This window comes from Trachypithecus francoisi, unplaced genomic scaffold, assembly GCF_009764315.1.
Source record: "Trachypithecus francoisi isolate TF-2019V2 unplaced genomic scaffold, Tfra_2.0 Lachesis_group13, whole genome shotgun sequence".
NCBI classification, from domain to species: domain Eukaryota; kingdom Metazoa; phylum Chordata; class Mammalia; order Primates; family Cercopithecidae; genus Trachypithecus; species Trachypithecus francoisi.
This window is the reverse complement of record NW_022681458.1, coordinates 77,249,797-77,272,916: the sequence shown is the minus strand read 5'-3', so window position 1 is coordinate 77,272,916 and position 23,120 is coordinate 77,249,797. Positions and strand designations below refer to the sequence as shown.

The window sequence follows — 23,120 nt, the reverse complement described above, 5'->3', positions numbered from 1 at the left end:
TAAATGAGAAAATACACCTAAAGGGTGAGCACAGTGCCTGGAATACATTAATAGTAGGTCATCAATAAGTTAGGGAGAAAAACCACAGCCAGAAGAGTGTATTTAATGAACAAGTATAGAAGAGAGAAAAACAATGAGCTTTTGTGACTGACTTGATAGGAGATGTGAATTAAAGTCATAGGGTTAAGCTCACTTCCAGGTTTCCAGCTTAAGCCACAAATTGACATTAACCCAATAGAGAAATGGAGGTTTGTAAGGCATGATAATAAAGTCTGTTTAGAACCTGTTCAGTTTGATATAGCTGTGAGATATCTGGGTATATAATTAAAATATGGATTTGAAACTCAGAAAGCTGTCTGGGCTGGGGTGAAGTTGATTAAGAAGTTACTGGATGAGTCTGGGCATGGTGGCTCATGACTGTAATCCCAGCACCTCAGAGGCTGAGGCAGGAGGATTGCTTGAGCCGAGGAATTCAAGGCTGCAGTGAGCTATGATCTCGCCACTGCACTCCAGCCTAAGCTACAAAACAAGATCTTGTCTCAAAAAAAGAAAAAAAAGAGCAGTCACTGGTTGAAGCTGAAGCTAAGAATATGCATGGCATTGCCTAGGGAAAAATGGTGAAAGGGTGATGAGTGAAGAGACAAGACTCACACAGTTACCAATTTTTAAGTAATGGGAACATAGAGGATGATAGGCAATGAAGTTAGAACAATTACCTAGATGCCAAAGAGGAATTTCCAAGATGCTAATTAGAAGACCTACTTCGGATTTAACAATTAGTCCAACTCTCTGCCTGTAAAATAAATGAAGAACAGTCCCAAAGAAGCTAAGTAATCTCATCAGAAATGTCTACTGACAAACACAAATTATGACTTTTTCTATTATAGTTGACGTATTTGTCTTAAATCTTACTATTATATGGTTTGCTCTAAAAGATCTAAGCTGTATATAAATAACTACAGAAAAATAGATTTGACTAGTTCATTTCAGTTTTCCAGTTTCACATATCAGTGTACTATGATGCTAACAAAATCTTATGAAAGTACTTGAAGCCAGCCAATACAGTGAGTACAAAACTAATATTTGTTAATGAATCAGAATCTAGAAAAATGCCATTGTAAACTTTTAGGATATGCTGTGGCATTACTAAGCAAAAATTTTTGTTTTCCATTAGTCATGGCCTATGAGTTCTCACCTTGCCTAATTTTCCAGAGTAGCAGACAGTTTGGCAAATTGTATTGGTCCATAACCTGTAGTATCAGTAGTGTCTCTCTTTCCCTCTCTCTGTTGGGATTTTTATGATTATGTTGCAGACAAAATCGATTAGTTCCGGTCTGTTTCCATGGAAACAAGATTGTATCAGAAGGCTGTAAATTTTTCATCTTTATGGATGGAAAGTTGCACTATGTCATATAACTTGAGACAGAACTAAAAAAATCTGCAATGCATTTTCATGTCTTTGAGAAGGAGAGTGTGAATTGCTGTGATGGACTGGGTCCATTACTGAGGAGGGATGCTGTATTTTCTCGGTATGTACTACAAGAGACTATTCTAGTAAGGGTCAAATGTAAAAGACCAGATTGACCAACTAACTACCTAACTGTTGAAGAAAATTAGTTAATTTTCCCAGTAAAATTTTCACTTAAGGCTAACGATTGTCTGGTAGTTACCAATATTCTCAGGCAGCATATGCACCCAACAGCATAAGATTTATCAAAGGCATACATAGAGCACTCAGCACATTATAATGATAACCACTGGACACATTCCAAGGCAGAATTAAATACTATTTTCTATAATTTCAATAGTTTTGAAATAATACCTGGTTGATGTGTCTCCTTAATCAGGTGGCGTGTTAGCCCATTTAATCACTATTACAATTTCATGAGGTTGATACTATTATTATTTCCACTTTAAAGATCAAGAAACTTAGGTGCAGGTAGGCTAGATAAGCCAAGGAGCCAAGATTTAAACCTGTCTAGTTAAAAAAAAAAAAAAAAAAAAAAGCCTGGGTACCTAAGCCTGCAAAATGAGAAGATTCTTGATGTTTGCTGGAACAAAATTAGGATAAATCACTACTTTACTGGGAGGTTACTATGTATAAAGCCCTGTGTCAGGAATGAGTGGCATAATCTAAGAAGTGTAGCAATATAGTCCTCATCTTTATTTCCACATAGAAGATACAGCAAACAAGAATGAATTAATAACAAATATAAAACCCACATCTACATTCACATGTATGCTACACACTTTGGAGTTATTTAATGATAAATTAAAAGACTAGGCTACCTTCTTCTATGTCAGGTACCTCTTGCTCTCAATGTATTGTCAAGGAAATCAGCATTACTATTAGTCTGAATAAACCTTTTCAGAAAGTAACTCTACAGCAAGGGTAACACATGTTATAGCCAAATACAGATGAAATCTAGACCCTCTTTATGTTATTGTTCCTTTTCTATTAGCTAAACACATGATTGCCAACCTGTGCTAACTATTTAACAGGATGATCTATTTCTGTTTTTCTGTACCTGGACTCAATGTCATGGCTCTGAAAAAAAATAGCTTAGTAAAAAAAGCATGAGTTCATCTCTATCTTCAAGATAATTATCCTGGAACTAATTAATTTTTAGGGGTTGATATTTCCTGTGACTTCGTCCTTATCAGATAGTTATTAGCTTGAAGAGACAACTGCTAACTAGTAACAAAAATTAAGTCAACATTTTAAAGGACAAATCAGCATCATTGGGTTTATTAGCTTTTTAACGTTTCTTTTAAATGCTTGCAAAGTAAACTGTGTGTTTGACTCCCCAGTATTCATTCCATTCCAGACGCTTCCTTCAAGCCCCTTGCCAATCTTTGTTTAAAGAGAAGGTATGTGGTCTAATTCAGGCCAGTGAAAGGTGAGGGGACTTCAGTCAAGTGGTTGTTTGTAAAAAGTTTCTTCACTCCCAAGAAAGAGAACAAAGAGAAGATAGCATTCTCTGTCCTCTGGACCCTTTTCTATTGGGATAGAATACATGGCACTACTTCAGCCAAATTAAAACCAGAAGCGATGCCAATCTGAGGGCAAAGCTGACACACTGAGGGTGGCAGGTCACAGAGACATATTTACCCCTGGGCCTTTGATGGATCACTCAGCTTGTGGACCCAAACAACCTCTGCACTGCTTGTTCTGTTCAATAAACGTCTTTCTTGACTAAGACAGTTTTAGACAGTTTTTCTAGTTAGTTGCAGCTGATACACCAAATAAATAAATAGTCTTTGGTCAGTTCAAAAACTTGACCAACTGAGAAGCCAGCTCACAACCAAGTACTCACCACATATTTGGATGACCTTTACCCCATACAGTCAGGTGAGCCATAGATCCAATTACCAAATAAATATAACAAAATTTAAAGTAAATACAGTCCAGGGTAATTTACTAAATACACAGGATGAATGTCTCTTTTAAAAGAAAAATATATAAAAAACTGAGTTAATCTCTCTTTCTTACATCAATAGCCTTTGGCATCATTCCATCCCCTAATGTCATCTCTGCTATGTCTCCCTGTATATATTTGCCTCATTGGAAGAACAAACTGATAGAGGAAGGAAGAAAACACCCCTCCGCCTTCTTTTGGCCCTGATACAGGTGTCCCGGTTAAATGTAGACATTTTAGTTTATTTTCCACAAAAACAAATTTATACCCAGAAGTTGTTTCGTTACCTTAGTCACAGCACCTTTTCCCGGAAAAGCTCCAGGCCCCTTCTGTGAATTATCTCATTTATTCTTACAATATCCCTAGAAGAGATTCTTTGCTCCTTTCCCAGTAAGCCGCTCTACTATGAATCCTTGACGGTTATCTCATCCCTGACAAACTTTGACGTGGCTTGGCTTCAGCTTTCTTGCTCCATGATCTGTGTAGAAAGAGAATACAGGTGAAATTAGCCTATAATCTTTGACATTTGGCATAGGGGTGCTCTGGCTCTGTGTCTGGGTTTTATTCCTTTTTTTATAGCCCTAGATCGAGAAAGCAGGGATGATGCAAAGCAGGATATTTAAACCCTGTTAGAAGCATGCCCTAGCATGACTTAGGAAGAACAGGACCAGGAACCACTGCCAGGATCCTAGGGTGGGGACAGGGGCACTTCCTCCTTCTTTGGCAGCCTTGATTCATTTACTCTTTCTGAAGGCATGCTGGCACTCCTGAGCATCCTTCTGTTCTTCCCTCTTGCTTCCTTCTCTCCTCTTCCCTCCTTACATCTTCCCCTTTGCTTCTTTTCCTCAAATACCTCAAAGACCAAAGAGGTAGACTAGTGGAACATGTGGTTCACATTGGTGTTATAGGTCATTTTCTAGTTCCTTTTCCTCTCCGCCTAAAACCCAGTTTGATAGGCTTACTAAAATAAGACAAGAGCTTCTAAGAGTACGTTTTAGATAAGCTGAGGTAAAAAGCCTGCATGCTAAATATTAACCTAAATGTAATAACCAGATGTCATACTCCTTTTTGCTATAACCAACAGCAATGGCTTAGCAGAGTTAAACCAATAATAATTATTTCAAAGGGCAATATATATAATTCTACAATCAGTAATTAACATTTAAAACAACATTTACTGCAATTCATTTATGCAATGCTCATAAGCCAAAGTAGTCATGAATTCTCACCAGTAAATTTCCCTTGACCACTTACCGTAACAAAAAAACATTAAATCTCACTTTTACAATTTTATACATGGTCTATAAATTCTTTGTCTCCAGATGAACTCTCTCCTAAGCCATTACTTTTTTTTTTCTCTATTCTGTTACCAGAGTGATGGTTTCAAAACACATACCCTACCCTTGTTCAAATCTGTCAGTGGTTCTCAGTGACTCAGAATTACTTTGGCAAAGTACGGAAGTGCCTTTATGATCTGGCCTCTGCCTCTCCTCTCTTACCTCTCAGTAAGTGCTAACAATAACACAAATGCTAATGACAATATCCATCAGACACACCATGCTTCAGAAATTGAGCAATAGATTGTTACATAAATTTATAATCATTCAATAAATGTTAGTTCCCTCTACTTCACAGCCTTAAGCTTAATACATGTTATTTCCCTTGTCTTCATAGTACACAAGTAACTAAGTTTTAAATACTTTGACCTCCAGCCTGAGCTATGATGAACATGATGTTAAGTATGTTAAACAACCCCAAAATACCTTTTTAAAATATTTGAGAGCTTTTTGCTGGGATGTGGGGGGCTTGAGGTAGGGAAGGCTGGATATCGAAGAGGGAATAAGGAGAAGTAGAAGGGTAGAGTTTGAGAAAGCATCCCACAAGTTTCTGATTTGCTTGAATTATCTTTCTTTTTCCCATCCTTGTGAAAATTACTGATTTACAGATTGGAGAAAATGTATTTCATGGCTTTGGCTTCAAGAGAGAGAATTTTTTTTTCTTGTTTTTAATCCCAAGTATCCACGGGAAATCGCAGTGATTCCTTCATGTGGATTCATCCTCCAATTTAGGCCACATACTTCAAACTGTATTATATCTTAATAAGAGTTGCATGTCACTCATGTTTAAAAGCAGCCCTGGTTTACAAATTAACCGTTATATAAAATTGGACTCTAAGCAATTCTGAACTTCAGTGAGCGTAAGAATCACCTGTGCGGCAGGGTGCGGTGGCTCATGCCTGTAATCCCAGCACTTTGGGAGGCCAAGGTGGGCAGATCACAAGGTCACGAGTTCGAGACAGCCTGACCAACATGGTGAAACCCTGTCTCTACTAAAAATACAAAAATTAGCTGGGCGTGGTGGTGAACGCCTGTAATCCCAGCTACTCAGGAGGCTGAGGCAGGAGAATCGCTTGAACCCGGGAGGTGAAGGTTGCAGTGAGCTGAGAATGTGCCACTGCACTCCAGCCTGGTGACAGAGCGAGACTCCATCGCCTCTCCCCTCAAAAGAAAAAAAAAAAATAGAATCACCTGTGCTACTTGTAAAAATGCAGATTTCTGGATTCAATTTCTGGAGATTCTGAAAAAGTAGATTTGAGGTAGGGCCCAGGGATCTGCATTTTTAATACACTCTCCAAGTCAGTTTTGTGCAAGCGATACATAGATGACTATTTGAGAAAGGATGCTCTGAAGGAATGAGTAAAGAATACAATCTGAGTGCTTTTGGTAATCAAGCCTAGAGTTTCTCTCTAATGTCTCCAGTAATTAAGCAAAAAATGGAAGCATATTGGATCACATGAGTTTTGTTCTATTTTAGGAAAAAACAAACAAACACATTTCCTAAAAGCTATGTATAAAAAGCAAACATTTTTCAAGAACTAAACTGAAGGGAGGAAAGTTTGTTTAGGATATGGTATGAAGGAGATGAGGCAACACACTCAACAGACATCTTAAGTTTAATTTTGCACAGATACGTACAAGGTTCAGTCAAAAAAGTTTTTCTCTGATGGCTGCAATTAGTTAAACTCAGTGAATTTCATTTAGAAGGTGATGAGATAAGACAGTCCAGAAACTTTGCTTTCAGATGACCTAATACATCGATTGGATCTGGAGATCCCCCCAAAATGGTTAGCCTGCATTTGAAATTATCTTAATAAAATTTCAGCAATTTAGTAATTTAGGGGAAATTCTTCAGTTTTCAAATAAGGAAGTGATAGCTCAAATAGCATGATAGAAACACTATCCTAAAAATGCTAGATGTCACCAGTTGAGGAGTCTTAGACAATTTAAACCTTTAATTTTATTTTTCTTAAGCTGATTCTACTTAGTATTGTTATTAATGCTCATGCTAATATCAACAATTGAATATTCTAGAAGTAAGTTTGTTTGTATTCTCTTTTGTGGTTATTTTAGTTTATCCTGAAAATTTATTTAGCCTTTAAGATCTTCTAGTTCCCAGTGTTTGTAAATTTTTTGTTTTACTATGGCTCCACTATTTTTAGCATCATTTCGCATCTTTACCCTTTATTTCTGGCCATGAATGCAACTTTATTTTCTTTCAATTGTTTTTATCTTCCTTTATACTGATGACATGATATACCTGCTTAAGAATTTTCCAGGTTACAACCATCTGTGTCATGCAGCAGGCTGTAAAATTCTGGCTATTCAGCATTTTGCGCAAGAACAGAAGCAGATCCAAAGGTGATCATGGAGGAACTCACAAGCTTTGCCATGAGGAAGGGACAGCTTTCCATCTGGGTGGGAACCTGGTTGGCTCTTCAACCTCTGTGAAGAGGTAGCAGTCTCAATTACGATCTGCTCACTTGGTTTTAAGACTTCAGGTTCCTATTAAAGAGGTAACTTCAAATGGGCAAATCACCAATATATCATAGGGTAAAATACTGGAATGTTGTCTAGGAAACCAAATTGTCCATTCGTTCTTAGGGAGCTCCAGAGATTCTCCTTGTAGCAACTTTGACCACCTTCATGGTGGTCCATGTTAAGTTAAAGTCTGAGACTTCTTTCTTTGTGTTGTATAAAATTCATTTCTTCCTTTAAAAACATTGGGCTCGGGAGGCTCAGAGCTAAGTATACATTTTGAAAGAGTAAATTCATTAGCATACAGTCCTTAACAAATGTATCACGTACATTTTCTCCATTTTCCTTGTCTTGAGATTCCTATTGCACAAAGATATATTTATATATCTTTGAACCTGGGAGGCAGAGGTTCCAGTGAGCTGAGAATATGCCACTGCACTCCAGCCTTGGTGACAGAGCGAGACTCCATTCCCCCCACCTAAAAAAAGAATCACCTGTGCTACTTGTAAAAGATGCAGATCATATATATAAAACTTAGCATCACTTTTTAAAAGAAGTGGGATATAATAAATAAAAATAAAATTCCTTTATGTGATTTAAGACTTTTTCATTCTTTAGCATGATTCTATACTTCTTATAAGCCATTTTTTCTCAAGGACTATACTTAATTTTATAATAAAAATAAACATTAAGAAATGAACTTGGAAGCACTGTATCCTAACATTGAAAACAATCTTTTAGGCCATCTAGTTTCACCAACCTAATTTAAAGCAGTGGTTCTCAAAATTTAGCATCAGAATCACCAGGCTAACATCTTGCTAAAACACAGATTTCTGGGTTCCACCCCAGGTATATATGGGTGGGACCCAATTTTGCATTTCTAACAAATGCACAGATAATGCTGACGTTGCCAGCCCAGGAACCGCACTTTGACAATACCTAGCTTATAGAATCCAGAATTTTATGGTTTTTTTTGTTTGTTTGGTTTTTGTTTTTTTTTAAGGTTAGAAACATGTATACTGCATATACAAAAATTAATTCAAGATGGATTAAAGACTTAAATGTTAGACCTAAAACCATAAAAATCCTAAAAGAAAACCTAGGCAATACCATTCAGGACGTAGGCATGGGCAAGGACTTCATGTCTAAAACACCAAAAGCAATGGCAACAAAAGCCAAGATTGACATATGGGATCTAATGAAACTAAAGAGCTTCTGCACAGCAAAAGAAACTACCATCAGAGTGAACAGGCAACCTACAGAATGGGAGAAAACTTTTGCAATCTACTCATCTGACAAAGGGCTAATATCCAGAATCTACAAAGAATTCAAACAAATTTACAAGAAAAAAACAAACAACCCCATCAAAAAGTGGGCAAAGGATATGAATAGACACTTCTCAAAAGAAGACATTTATGCAGCCAAAAGACACATGAGAAAATGCTTATCATCACTGGCCATCAGAGAAATGCAAATCAAAACCACAATGAGATACCATCTCACACCAGTTAGAACGGCAATCATTAAAAAGTCAGGAAACAACAGGTGCTGGAGAGGATGTGGAGAAATAGGAACCCTTTTACACTGTTGGTGGGACTGTAAACTAGTTTAACCATTGTGGAAAACAGTGTGGCGATTCCTCAAGGATCTAGAACTAGAAATACCATTTGACCCAGCCATCCCATTACTGTGTATATACCCAAAGGATTATAAATCATGCTACTATAAAGACACATGCACACGTATGTTTATTGCAGCACTGTTCACAATAGCAAAGATTTGGAACCAACCCAAATGTCCATCAATGACAGACTGGATTAAGAAAATGTGGCACATATACACCATGAAACACATGCAGCCATAAAAAAGGATGAGTTCATGTCCTTTGTAGGGACATGGATGAAGCTGGAAACCATCCTCAGCAAACTATTGCAAGAACAGAAAACCAAACACCACATGTTCTCACTCATAGGTGGGAACTGAACAATGAGATCACTTGGACACAGGAAGGGGAACACGACACATTGGGGCCTGTCATGGGGTGGGGAGACGGGGGAGGGATAGCATTAGGAGATATACCTAATGTAAATGACGAGTTAATGGGTGCAGCACACCAACATGGCACATGTATACATATGTAACAAACCTGCAGGTTGTACACATGTACCCTAGAACTTGAAGTCTAAAAAAAAAAAAGAAACATGTATACTGGGCATATCACTTACATTTTTGCGGTTGCTTAAAGATGACAATAACAGATTCTTCAGTTTCATTTATTTATTCATTTGATGTCCTATAGTGTAATTTTCCTGTATCTGGAACCTTGAAATGATTTACAGCAGTATTACACAGAAGCCTGCAATCACTTTCAGTCTCCCTGCTGCCAGCCTGACTCCCGTACAGCCTGTTTTTACCTCGCCAGTCAGTGATTTGAGAATATAAAAATCAAATCCTATCTTATTCCTCTGCTCAGAAGCCCCCAGAAGCTACCCAGAAAAAAAGTCCCAAATCCTTACAATTGCCTAAAAGGCCTTATAATCTGTCTGACCTTTTGGTTATCTAGGGGAAGGCATCTCCTTCTATTCTCTTCCTCCCTCAGTTCTCTGTAGCCAAACTGGCTTCCAGCTGTCCTCTGTACCTGGAAGCACACGCAGACTATTCTCCCATTCCAGTATGCTCTTCCTCTAGAAAACTGAATGGCTAACTCACTTATCTCCTTCAAGTCTTGGCCAAAAGTTTACCTTCTTAAAGAGACCTACTCACACTTCTCCTCTAATCTCTTACCCTGCTCTGATGTTTCCAAGTCACTTATCATTTTGTTAGGTACTATATAACTTACTTATGTTTATTATTCATTTTATGTCTCTCCTGGGTAGCACAGAAACAACACGGGGGCTGGAATATTTGACTTTTTGGGGTCTATTTTCCCCATTGAATCTCATGTGTCTAGAACAGTACACCCGCATAGTAGTGCTCAATGAATACTTTTTTAAAATCAATGAATTATTTAATTTTGGTTTCTGAAAAATTTAATAAATTTTTTTTAGATGTATTATTTGGGAATTCAGCCCAATCTTTAGAAACTCACATATTCTATTTATGCCAACATATTTTATAATAGCAATGTCTAGAAAAAATGAAACTGTCCACTAATGGGGTATTGATTAAGTAAATCAGATAATTTTGTTTTGTATTATACAGATATTAAGATGATAAAACATAAAAAGACTCAATGCAGGAAAAACAAAGCCAAACTCTGTAGGCACCATATTTACTAATTATGTAGCCTTATTTAATCTAGACCAAAATACATACATTAAAGTCATCTTTACCTCAAATATAATTATATAACTATGCCAAGTTTACTAGACTCCCTTTAAAACAAAGCAAATTGAAGACTGAATACTTTTCCTAAAGTATTTCCCATTCCAAAATATCTTAGAGAATTAAGAATGATAATAGAGAACAAGGATTAAGCACTTGTCACTTATCAGGGACTGATTACTTCATTTAATATTCACAACAAATATATAAGATAAATATGATTGTTGTTGGTATTTTTTAGATAAGAAAGCAATAAGGTTCAGAGGGAACAAGTAACTTGCTCAAGGTCACATGACTAGTAAATGTTGCCATCAAATTCTATAACTTTTTCTTTGGAAAAGTTAGTCAAAGCCTCTCTACAATGATCTTACCAATGAACTTCTCCAGCTACATCTTACATACTCTGTATATTTCCATTCCCTAAAAGACCCCAGCCTCTGACATCTGGCGTTCAAAAATGTTCACGCTGTCTGAAATACCATTGACCACTAACTGTCACCTGTTAAAATCCTACTTGCACTCCAAGGCTCATCATACCCCAATTCCAAGTCAGAAGTCGTTTTGCCTTCCTCTGAACTCCCAGAGCACACACATCTTGTCTAAAATTTTTACGGTAATTATATATATTCTATCTTCTGTTGTTATTGAAGATGTGCCTTATTGCTTCTACATTTATTATTAAATTCCTTGAGGATAAGGGTATATTAACTACCCACCATAGTAAGCAGGACATTATTCGATATATATTGAATACAATTGCCCGAAACAAATTTTACAAACATTCTGTCCAATATGGTAGCCACTGACCACATGAGGAACTGAGCATTTGAAATGTGGGTAGGTGCCAAATTTCGAAATGATGATATTTAGGACATATCATCTTAAATAAAATATACCATTAATAAAAGTAATCTTATTGTTTCCTCTTTTTTGATATTAGAATCTAGAACATTTAAAACTACATACATGGGACTCATTATATTTCTAAAGCACAGTGCTTTTTTCAGATATACTTGTTCCCTACTCCATCACTGTCCTCCAAGCGATCAAACCCATGAACAAATGCAAGAATTAAGCGAAGGGAGAATCCCCTATTCTGAGATGTCCTACAAGGGTGAGGGGGCTCTCTCTGGATCAATAGTTTTTCTATTTTATGTAGTCAGGTTGCTGCTTTTGTCTTTCGGTCTAAGAAACACCATAGTGAAAAAGCTACTTTGTTCATAAGTGAACATTCTCTGTGTGTGTGCAGAGGAGCAGAAACCACATGCAAATCAGAATATAACAGAATTACAGGAAGCTTTCTATTTTGAAGTACATGGGCAACATGACAAATATAAAGCAAACAGCATCCTCCGAACAATCCTTGATCCCTTTCCTACCCCAACATCAGCCATAATAGAGAGCCCTATGTGTTGCCCTCAGCCACATGTCTCCTACTGCTTGCTGGTACCATGTGCTTTAGGCAGCTTCTTTCCAGGCAAACACAGACTGTTTACTGACTGTAATCAAAATGACAGCGCACTGTTTTCACAACTGAGTGTTGAGAGTCGACTGCCTTTTTCACTTGGCAACCTGAGGAAAATTGAGAACTGGGAACTTGAGGTATGACTTACATTACTTTGAGATGGCGGTGTTGACTACTCCACATGTTATCTGTGCTCTTTTGAGATTTAAAATACAGAGGACTGGGATTTGTCTAGTTCAGAGCAAAAAGGTTTTAATCACTGCTTTCAGATGGGTGCAAATGGCAAACCACACCGGAGCACAGGATGATTTAGGTGTGTCTGAAGTTCAGCTGCCATTTGATTCTTCATCAGCAAAAATCCAATCACATAAAGAGGCCTTCCCCACTAAGCACGTCCCTTAGATACACGGTTATAGTGTTACAGAGTGGATGACTCTAAGATGGTGCCACAGAAGATAATGCAATATACTAGAAAAACATGCCCTGCCCTATCTTTCTTAGAAATGAGACTTAATGAAAAGATAAGAGGAAAACAGAAGGAGAGATATACAAGTTGCAAATCAGACAACCTGTATTCTAGACTTGTCTCTGCTATCACTTGTGTGATATATTGAACACTCAAGATCTGAGATGTTTAGTGTCTATATGCATAAAAAAGAAGGGAGAGGTGGGAAATTGACCAGTTAATTTGTAGCACCTCTTTTGTCACTAAAACTCTAGTTCAGTGTCCAGACTTTGGTACTCTGTACTAGACTTACTCCAAATGTTTCTCCCTTCTGAGAGAAACTTCTGAGGGGATAGCAATACCCTTATACCCTGAACGTGGGTCACTAAACCTTCTATAAATCATGTTCCTGAGGTAGGTGTGTCACATCTATTATAGGATATATTCATTTTTAGAAGACTTTAGTGAACTAGATGCTTGCATAGGTCCTCTCTAGTCCCAATTTAAACTGTTTCTTGATGAATAAATAATATAATGCCTTAAGTAGAATATGACTTGAAGATCAGTTGCTGAAAAGAACTATCTCTTGAATCCTTTCTAACTGTAGATATTCAATTTTGTACACATGACATCTTCATGAAATGGTAATATAAAAAAAATTTCCTACTGATAAATTCCGTACAAATTGCAGTTAACAAAAAACCTAGAAAACTTTAAGTCTGATTTTCAGTTAAATATGACCAGTCACTTGGCCACATCTCCCCCAAAAAGGGCCCTTTGAAATAAGAAAAAGATGAAAAAAAGAAAAAGAAAAGTCTTTCCTGGAATCTGAATTCAGGACCCAGAGAATCTGTGTTTTTCCTTCAGCCTCTAAGCACATCATTGGCACCGAAATAGAGCAAACGACTGTGTGCACTGCTTGAGGTGTGGATGATGCCACTCACTGCAGTGGGGAATGCAGAGTAAAAGGTCTCTGCACATAAGGACAGGAAGGGGATGCTGTTCAGTGCTCAATTCTTTTGAGGCTACAGGAGATCCAGAATGCCACAGGTAAGAGAAAATTACATATGATAAAAAGTTTTGTTTTAAACAGGGATTGTAGCAACCAAACTGCTGAAGACTAGCATGGTCTGTCTGTCTTCACCCTCCAGAGGATAGAGGATCTGGTAAATAAGAAACTGACTAGTGAGGGCAGTAATCCTGAGGAAAAAACTAAGAAGAGGTGAGAGGGAAGATGCCAGGAGGGAAAGATGCCCTGCGGGGTGCCTGAACTGTCCCCTCAAGGACATGGAGATTCAGGATCCTGATAAAATTGCCAGTGCAAAATCAGACATTGAGTTCATTCATTCTTCAAGTGCCACTCCTCTTTAAAAATTAACAGACTTTATTTTTTTAGAACAATTTTAGGTTTACAGAAAAGTCGATTGGAAAGTATTGAGTTCCCACATCCAGTGCCTTTTTTAATGTCTTAAATATCTGTCTTCAAAATTTTTGTTCAGAAATAAATGGAGAGAATAAATAGAAACGATTTTGTTAAGTGTGAAACTTCCCAAATCTAGCTTTCTTGAGGGATATGGATTGTTGGGGGAGAGGAGGAAGTGTATTATTTTCTGATTAAATTGATCTCACAAAGTGTTTTCTGAACTGGCACCACTATAGATTTAATGGGATATTTTTAAAAAAGGTGTCTTACAATGACTCAGGATAATTTTAAGATACTGAGTAGAAAACCATACCTTACAAATGCATAAGAGGGAGTTGACTATTGTTTTCATGGTGTATCTTACCTCTAGTGTTTATTTGCATGAAAATCTGCATCTTGATTTGGATGTGCTCTGCCACTTTTCATTTACCTTCATGCATTACCCTTTCCTTTTCAAAATGTACAAAGTGCTTTTGAATAAGGAGTTGGAATGTTTCCTAAAAAGAATCTAGTTAGTTCTTACAATTGTCATCCTGTTGGTAGAGGGGAATGGTTATGTGAACCATAAATTATTCACCCTCTACACAGATCATGTTATTTAAGGTGACCCTTCTTCATAAAAGCATTCCTTCCCTGGTTCAGGCTTTCATTCTTATCAATAGCTTATTGGCTTCTTATTTATGTTTTCATTGCAGACTTCCCAATTACCTTGTGTATAGAGGTTGGGTTTCTTTTTTTTTTTTTTTTTTAAGTAAATGATCCAGTCCCAGTGGGAGGACACAAGCATTGTGTCACACACATTCATCACAACCCTGGCCTCGAACATGATATTGTATTTCTTCTGTTTCTCACAGAAGCACCAGCAACCTGCCTCAAAATGTGGATATTCTCATCTTGAGATTTAACAGATATTTTCTGTGATGAGAATCATTTTACTGACCACGTTGGCAGAATGTTAGAGATGAGTGAAGAAAACATAGTTAACTATTAATATTAAATCATGATCCTCTAGAGAAAAGACTTTAGGATATAATCTTCTCTGAAGGACCTGTAGAGGATTGTCCTCTATGTCTCCTACTCAGCTGTGGGAAACCAATCCGGAAGAGCAACGGGGGTGTTAACCCAGGAAATGTCTCCTTAAAAGCTGACTCATCTTAGGAATGAGATTCTTTTTAAGAAATGCAATTAATTATTAATTTCGCTCCACTATTAGATTAATTCACTTCTTTCTCGGATATACCATTTTCTGAAAATATCTTTTAAAATGCATTTTGGTTTTAAAAAATATGTTCATTTACAGAATCTGTCTTTCCTCCAAATCTGCCTAAATTACAGTTTTAAAAATTTAAAAATCAAAGTGTTTTGCTCTCAACTGATGATTTGGAGATTCAAAGAATATCTTTCAGTAGACCTACTCTTATTTGATTATTCAAGACTTAGTTCTCCAGGTAGCAATTTATAAGTAAGAAATAAATCAGTGAGTGAATCTATGGTTGTACAAATCTGAAGTTATGGATGCTCAGCTCCAAATGTGTACACTGTTTGCATGGTTAGCTTGCAAAATATTCCATAACCAGCAGCTGAATCAACTTTCAAATATACTTGGGATGATAAATTAACAATTTCAAATGTAAATTATTTAAACACATCAGTAAATGCCAGTGTGTTCAACTAAGGGAGAAATGGACACAAGCGTATTTTTTGTTGCTTCCTTAAGTATTTGCGTAATATCTTTACTTAACACATTCCCGCTGGGTAGCACTCTGAAATTATTTTGAAAAGCATTTGTCAACTATCATTCACTTCCCTAGCCAAGTTTTCATTGGCTTCCATTATTTTTCTCTTTCTCTAGTCAATTGGTTTTCAAACCTGGCTACACATTTGAACTACAATTGCAGGGCTTTTAAACAAATATTGATACCCAGATTCCGCCTCAGAGAATCTGACTGAATCGGTTGAAGGTGGAGCCAAGCATTGCTCTTTTTTAAAGTTTCCCATGTGAGGCTAATGTGCATCCACAGCTGTGGGCCACTCTCTGAATCAGCTCATAATGTTCTACCTCTTTTTGTTTTCTCTCAGCATGCTTGCATATCTCTTTCTCTTTAGCTGTGTTTTTTTTTTTCTCCTGACATTTTTATTGGTGAGATCCTATAAATCTGTTTTTTGCTTCTCTCATTTTGCTTTTTTCTTCTTTTACTTCCTATTTCCTGGCCAAGAAGTTCTCATTCCAGGTATATATCTTTGATTTGTATTCTTATCCAATACTATTCAGGCTTTATGTCAGTGTAAGAGAACACAATATGATTGTAAATTATATTTTTGCCTGTTTTTTCAAATGCTAATTTAATAGTTTACATTAATTTTTGGTATAAATATAAAAAGATCAATAATAGAACCTAAGGCTATTGTAAAAAAATGATATTAAGGAAGGATTTATTTTAAATGTAATTATTATGGGCTATGACAAAAGACAATAAAACATTTTAGAATTTTGAGACCATACAGGTCTCAAGGACATGTATATATCATATCAATAATATTTTTCCCTTTCAGAGGTAAAGGACGGCAATGTGTTTGCCCTAAGTTTTAAACTTTAAAAACAAGTTTCAACAGTATTTAAAGAACAGAGTGGAAGTGGGAATATTACATATTGCAACAAATAGCATAGCAGAAACAAGATATCACTAGCAACAGAAAATAGCAATAGAAAAAAAGAAAAAAAAATCAATGATGCTAAGTGTTGTGGTGATGTTAATATTGGGAAGAAAACTAGAAATCAAGAAGGTAATGCATAGATTCAAGGACTTGAAATGAAACAGACTGAGCCTAGACTGGGAGAAAAGAAATCTGAGTACCAATGTGGCTGTGTTTCTAAATATGGTCAAGTGGTTTCCTCTCCATGAGGTTTGTTTTCCCTCACTGACAAAAGTACTGGTTAGATTGGCAAAAGGAGAAAAAGAAACTTTGTAATTCCTTGGCCAGATCCTGCCTATACATGTGTTTTATTGAATCTATCTGGTATTATAAATAATTTGAAATAGATGACTCCATTTAACAACAGAGGGAAATCTTTACTAACAATTTGGATTTTTCAGCTTCTTCAGAGAAGTCATTTGATGTAACACTCTCCTAGTAGTGAGAAGGCGTTTTCCATTTTTAAAAAGGGCATGCATGCACTTTCTAGTTCTTCAGGCCCAACTGGAATGGCTTCACTGCTTTCTCTTACCTACTTTGCCCATGTAGGAATTTATGTTCGTTTCTTTTAGAATTTATTATTTAAGGTCATGACCAACCATAATATAAGTTCCATGATATATTTTCCATGAAAATGCTCAGAGTACTTGGGAACATGTTTAGTTAGGCATAATGAAAATAACTTACATGGCGAAAAATAAATGTCACAAGCAGATACACCAAGGAGACAGAGAAACTAACAAACAGGTGACTAGTCCTCAAATAGAGGCTTAAGCCTACAAAATGTGTCCTATTAAATCTTATGCAAGAATACGTTGGACTCTAGACCAGAAGTGCCATGTCACTCCTTAGACATATGAATTGGAATTTAGTGAATTATTCCAGTTCAAGCTCTTTCTTGGGAAAGGAAAAGGACAAAATGTTCTGTACAACCAAAGTAAGAATAAAGTATATTCTGAAAATCAGGAGATTAAAATTCCCAAAAGGGAGCTTCTTGGCAGAAAATGGTCAAAGTTATTTAAAGAGTGACTTTGAATTCACCCATTGAATAAAATAATATTAAACCACTATTTAATAATTAAGGGACCATCATTTCTCTAACTTTGCTCCAGCACAGAGTTTAATCATATGAAGGGCTCCCTATATGCAGTCTCCAAAAAAACTGAAAACCGAATTCAATTCTTACAGAAATAACTCCAGATTTCATAAGTTTTCTCTGAATTAAAATCCCTGAAAATTCATTTACACAACTACATCCAGCATATTTTTATATGTGCTGTATTTTAATATTGTAAACTTGCTTGTAAGTTACCTTTCAGTCATTCTTTATTCCTAGATCTTGGGTAAACCTTCTTTAAAATGTTTTCCGCAATGTCCTTTATCATTTCAAATCCTTATAGGAAAGAAGTGGGATATTTTAAAAAGTAACCAAAAAAATACTTGGCACATTGAAACTTGTGGTATCCAGTTAAGTAGGTATTCATATAAATTTTAAAGAATTCTTCTACTTTAACAAATTATATGTCTGATGTAGATTCAAATTGTAGGTATCCAAAGAGCTGGTGCCTATCAGGAAGTTAATAAAACGAAGTATGTCTGTGCTTAGCAAAAGAGCAGGATTTTATTTATTGCTGTATTATTGAGAGGAAACACTATTCTGCTCCGAAATAGGTGCCTGCACTTGTTATATCCCATTAAAATATAAACAAAGAATGTGTTAATTTCATCCTAGAGTGAAAAATATTTTCAGGTAAAGCTGAACTAAAAAAGTAGCTTCTCAATCAAAGATACATGTGTGAACTGGCAATACAAAGCAAGAATATGATTTTCTTTCTTCCAAATTTTCTAACTACTTCGTTAGAATTGTTCAATCTACCTCAAGAAGTAATTCAGATGTCAGGTTCTATATTGATTTGCCATGAAAGTTGTTTATGAGGTAAAACATAAGCATGAAATTTTGAAAATGAAAGCAGTTAGAATTAAAATTAATCGAAAATGTAAAATAGAATCTAAAAGTATAGAAATAGATTGTTAAATAATTATATTTCATTGGTAGGTTGGTAATTAATCCTCACAGTTTTGGAAAACTGGTAAAACAACCATTAATATTAAGGTGTGAATGAATAATATATTTTTAGGTGACAAATGAAACATGAATTCCCAAACTTCAGTGAGTTCATGTTTCTATACATAACTGAAAATGAGAAAAAAGTAATCTTCACAGCGACCTATGTAAAGAAATATCACTATATAATCACATGTTCATTCCTTGGTGAAAAAAAATCTTTAAATGCTTATTCTTATGGATGCTTTTAGTTAACTTCAACCCTAAAAATAAGAACTCATAAGAGCTAGAAGTGACCTAGAACTAAGAGACAGATGAGCAACAAATTCCAAGCACCACATTTGTCTCGTGGAGAAACACTACCCTCATATTTTTAAGGCTCCCAAGCTCTTAGCCCTCTCAGATCTGCCTAATCAAGAGTCCGTTAAGTCATCTTGGCTGCCATGAAGATGAAACTGACAGCACAGTTACTTGAGTCAGTTTAAAGAGGCTCAGGGTGGTTGAAGGGAAGGATTAGGAGGCCTGGGGTGCTGAAAGGTCATCCCAGTTCTAGCTCCCGAAGACCCCAGTAGCACACAGCTGTCAGGAGCATGAAGCTACACTTAGAAACAACCTTTGGAGGAAAGCAGGGATTTTGCAGTCCATCAACCATTTATCAAGCACAATTCTGCCTTTCCACATCTTATTGTACCGTTAATAGAATTGAAACATTAGAGAGTTTGTGAGTTGATCACATAGCAAAGACTTTCCTGAGATTTTGGTTGTTGTCTGGTGGTCTTAGTAGAAATTACTTGGCATTTAAATGTGGTTTTGGTGAAACATAGATTCCCTTTGTGAATCTTTACAGAGACTTTTTATCTAACAGGTATATCCTCTTAAGGGAACATGAAATAAGGCCCTTTGCCTCTATTTTCATTAGAAGAAGAAAGTTTTGAAGTCCATGATAGCATATTGGGCATAAATAACTGTCTTATGGAAGGTATTATGAGTTGTATAAACTCTCCAAGAATTGCCTGGAATGCTAAACACTAAGTGATATTATTATAGGTACACAATTGTTGTTGTAAAGGGCACTCTTCCAAGATGAGAATTATTCACTTTTCAGGTACATAATTATTTGGCAGTTTTATTCTATCCTTCCTGTTGTGGTGGAAGGTATTATATCACCAGCACTAACGATAACAATAATAACAATGATGAAAATTTATGCCTTTATGTTTATCCTGTTCCTTTTGATGTGAGTTAGGTTGGCGGGGGAGAGAGGAAGGAGGTTCGTAATCATGTTCCAGGATCTATACTAAGCAGTGAACAGACATTATTTTAATTACACAATCCTGCAACACAGTCGTTATTATTCCTGTTTTATAGGTGATGTAATAAAGGCTCAGAGAGTTTAGATAACTTGTCAAGTAATAGTGGGCACAAAATGTAACCTGCCAAGCTCTTGTTCTTAACCACTTCTCCATATTGCTCCCTACTAGTTTCCAACACAGAAGGAACTGGCCAAGAAACGCCCCTATTTCTCTATTTTCCCACTTTCATGTTTAGCACATCAATCAAAATTTACAACTCAGTGAGAGTCAAAGTTGTATTTTAATTAAGCTGAGAAACCAACTGAAGAAAAATCCAAATAAAGGAGGATCAGAAAATTTTAAAAACCAAGTGTTCTTATATTGCTTTGGTTCTAATTTCCTTCCTTTATAGGCAAGGAAAATGCTCTTCAGTGATCCATAGTGTCTTTTCTGAGGCAATAAAACTCATTAGTAGCAGAACTTGAACCAGATCCCAAGACTTTCAGCTCAGGGTTCAACCTTTTTATCTTCAGTACTCAAATCACAGCATTTTTCTCAACTTTACAAATGCAATCACCACTACATTCTTTTAAAGAGTAAGTTATTCAAACTTGTTGGATATATCATTTAATCAAAACAGGTTTAATTTCCGAAATTTTTGAAAGAGCACATTTTGTGAAGTGAAGAACTCTGTGTGTATCTGCTTTTCACATGGTGACCACATGTATAGATGAATAACTAAGAGATTGTTGCAACTATACCAAGAAAAATAAAAGTTAACATTTGGGGCCAAAATTAAGCATTCATTCATAAATGTAAACCAGTTCAGTCAAGACCAGCTCTGGTGCTTACACAGAGCAAAGTTACTCACATTTAGTCACCTGTAGAGAAGCATGGTGTGTACAATACAATCAAGTTAATGAACAGCCATTTCTGGGAACACTGTCTGAAAAAAGAGTTTTCTTTATATCCTATGGTAGGAATTATTCTGAAATAGACAAGACCCAGGGCTCTCCTCTCAGGCAATCACTCTTTTGAAATGTTTTCAGGGGGACAATTATTGCTACTCAATGTAAAATGTTAAGTAAAATGTCAATATTTTTTAACATATCATTAGAAATTACAGTTTGGAGGCCTCAAATTCTATTTTTGAAGCCCTTTTAGCCAGTACTGACTGGAAGCCCTGTTGAAATCAGAGGTCTTCATTTAATATAGGGTACACTCTATTTGGAGTGAATGTGATGAAATGTTTCCATGCAAATTCCTACAAGCACTTTTGCCTTTATCTTTGTCCTCATAAGCCACATTACACTACCTGTTGTGTATTTTAAAAACACGTATGATTTTTAAAACTTATCTTTCAATTTATACCTGTAGATTTCTGTCAATAATTTCTTATTCTAATTATGTGGTGGCAAACTGAATGAAACATTTATGGTTATGATATAGAATATTCTAAATACAACTACAGAAAATATGGATCATAGATAAAGTAAATTATTGTTTTATGGCTCCAGTAGTTCTTCCTGGTAATTAATAAAAATAATCAGTTATTAAATATATACAGAAAAAAACAATAATCTATCAAGCTCATAGAACAATTAATCAAGAAGATGTAATAATCTTTAAATCAATAAATTAAAAGGTAAACACTTAATATAAAATGAATATATTAAAGGATAAAGTAGTAGCATATTATGGAACATATAGAGATAATTTTATTTTTCGAAGGTTCAACCTCTTTTAAATGGTTAGTATTGGTGTTCTTTTCTCTATGAAAACAGATTTTAGAGAAAAATGATAGTGTGCTTCACAAAGCCAAACACCTCTATATTGTTATCATTCCCTATATGCATGGCCTCTCTAAAGCTGTTAAATAAAAGACTAAAGCACAAGAATGATAGTTCCAATTTCACTATACATTAATGTTTTAAAAATACTGAACACACTGAGCATTTAAATAGATGACATACAGCCAGGAAACTCATTAGACTAGCTTTAAGTATAATAAAAAAATTTTTTCTGAATACAATAAATCATAAGCATCTACAAAAACACAAGACCATTGATGCCTAGTATGTACCATAAATCACCATTTCCAGACAGACTCTGTTTTCTTTGAAAGATAAAGAAATAGTAAGCAGTTTACACATCAAACGATGCCTTTGGTTCCTGTAATTTACATTTAAACAACACTGGGTTAAAAATAGCAGCATGAAGATGATTTTAAAGTAAGAAAAATGACCTGGTAGCTAGATTCTATGGTGCAGATAATGAAATGTTTTGTCAGCTTACCTGATAAAACAGAGCCTTATGAATTACAGCATAACAAAGCCCAGCATCCAAGATGGTTAGGGTATAACGTGTCTTCCTCTGCAGCTGTTCAGTTTTTTTTTTTTTTTTTTTTGACCACAGAGGTTACAAATTAATTACAATCTTTTTTTCTTTCTTTCTCTGTGGACAAGAAAACAAAGAGACCGTTCCAGAATCCTCTCTCTTATGCCTCCGCTTCCTGTTCTGAGATTCACTCTATGGTACCCAACATATATCAGAAAACAGCTTTGAGAAAAAAAAAAGAAAGAAAGAAAGAAAAAAAGGCGGATAGCACTCAAAGTGGTACCGCCATCTACTGGCGGACGCACACAAAATTGAACCAAAGAAAGTACATTCCCATTATCCTCTATCATGGGGAGGAAAGGAAACCTGTATGAAGCATGGTAGTTGTGAAAGTGCCCCAAGATGACAGCAGAGAGGTGATGTGAGCTAAAATTTCCCAACACACTAAAAAAATGTAACTTATCTACTACACATAAATATGTATGGGACCCTTTTACATATTCAGTTATTTGCATTTTACTAATATTTTTTCTAAATTTTATCATTTTGTTGTTTCACGTGATTGTTTCATGCATAAACTACTAAAATTAAAAGATATAAAAATTACTGTTGGAAAATTAGGTTTTAAGTTTACATTACCCTTTATGTGTGGAGTTTTGTAAAAGCTCCCTTGTGGCCTGCTCTGGTCTTTTGAAAACCTTTTCTTTTCCTGGGATGAATTATTTCCAAGGTGAGTAATTTGACTCCTTAGAGAACAGTGTAACACATACTCACTGATCGTATTTTTGTGTTGCTTTCTGGTAAAATATTTGCAAGAAATATCTAAATGTAGAAAAATATT

At 35.8% G+C, this 23,120-nt stretch overlaps 1 protein-coding gene across 1 annotated transcript in view; it reads right to left on the bottom strand.

Annotated features, from left to right (window-relative positions):
* The window catches only part of SCN3A (sodium voltage-gated channel alpha subunit 3), a 115,949-nt gene extending 93,185 nt beyond the window's left edge, over positions 1-22,764 (bottom strand). The window contains exons 1-2 of the mRNA XM_033231269.1: positions 22,238-22,764; positions 3,707-3,897 (exon numbers count right to left, since the gene is read on the bottom strand). The gene's annotated coding sequence lies outside the window, so the exon portion shown is untranslated. The remainder of the gene's footprint in view (positions 1-3,706; positions 3,898-22,237) is intronic.
* Positions 22,765-23,120: the final 356 nt, after the last annotated feature.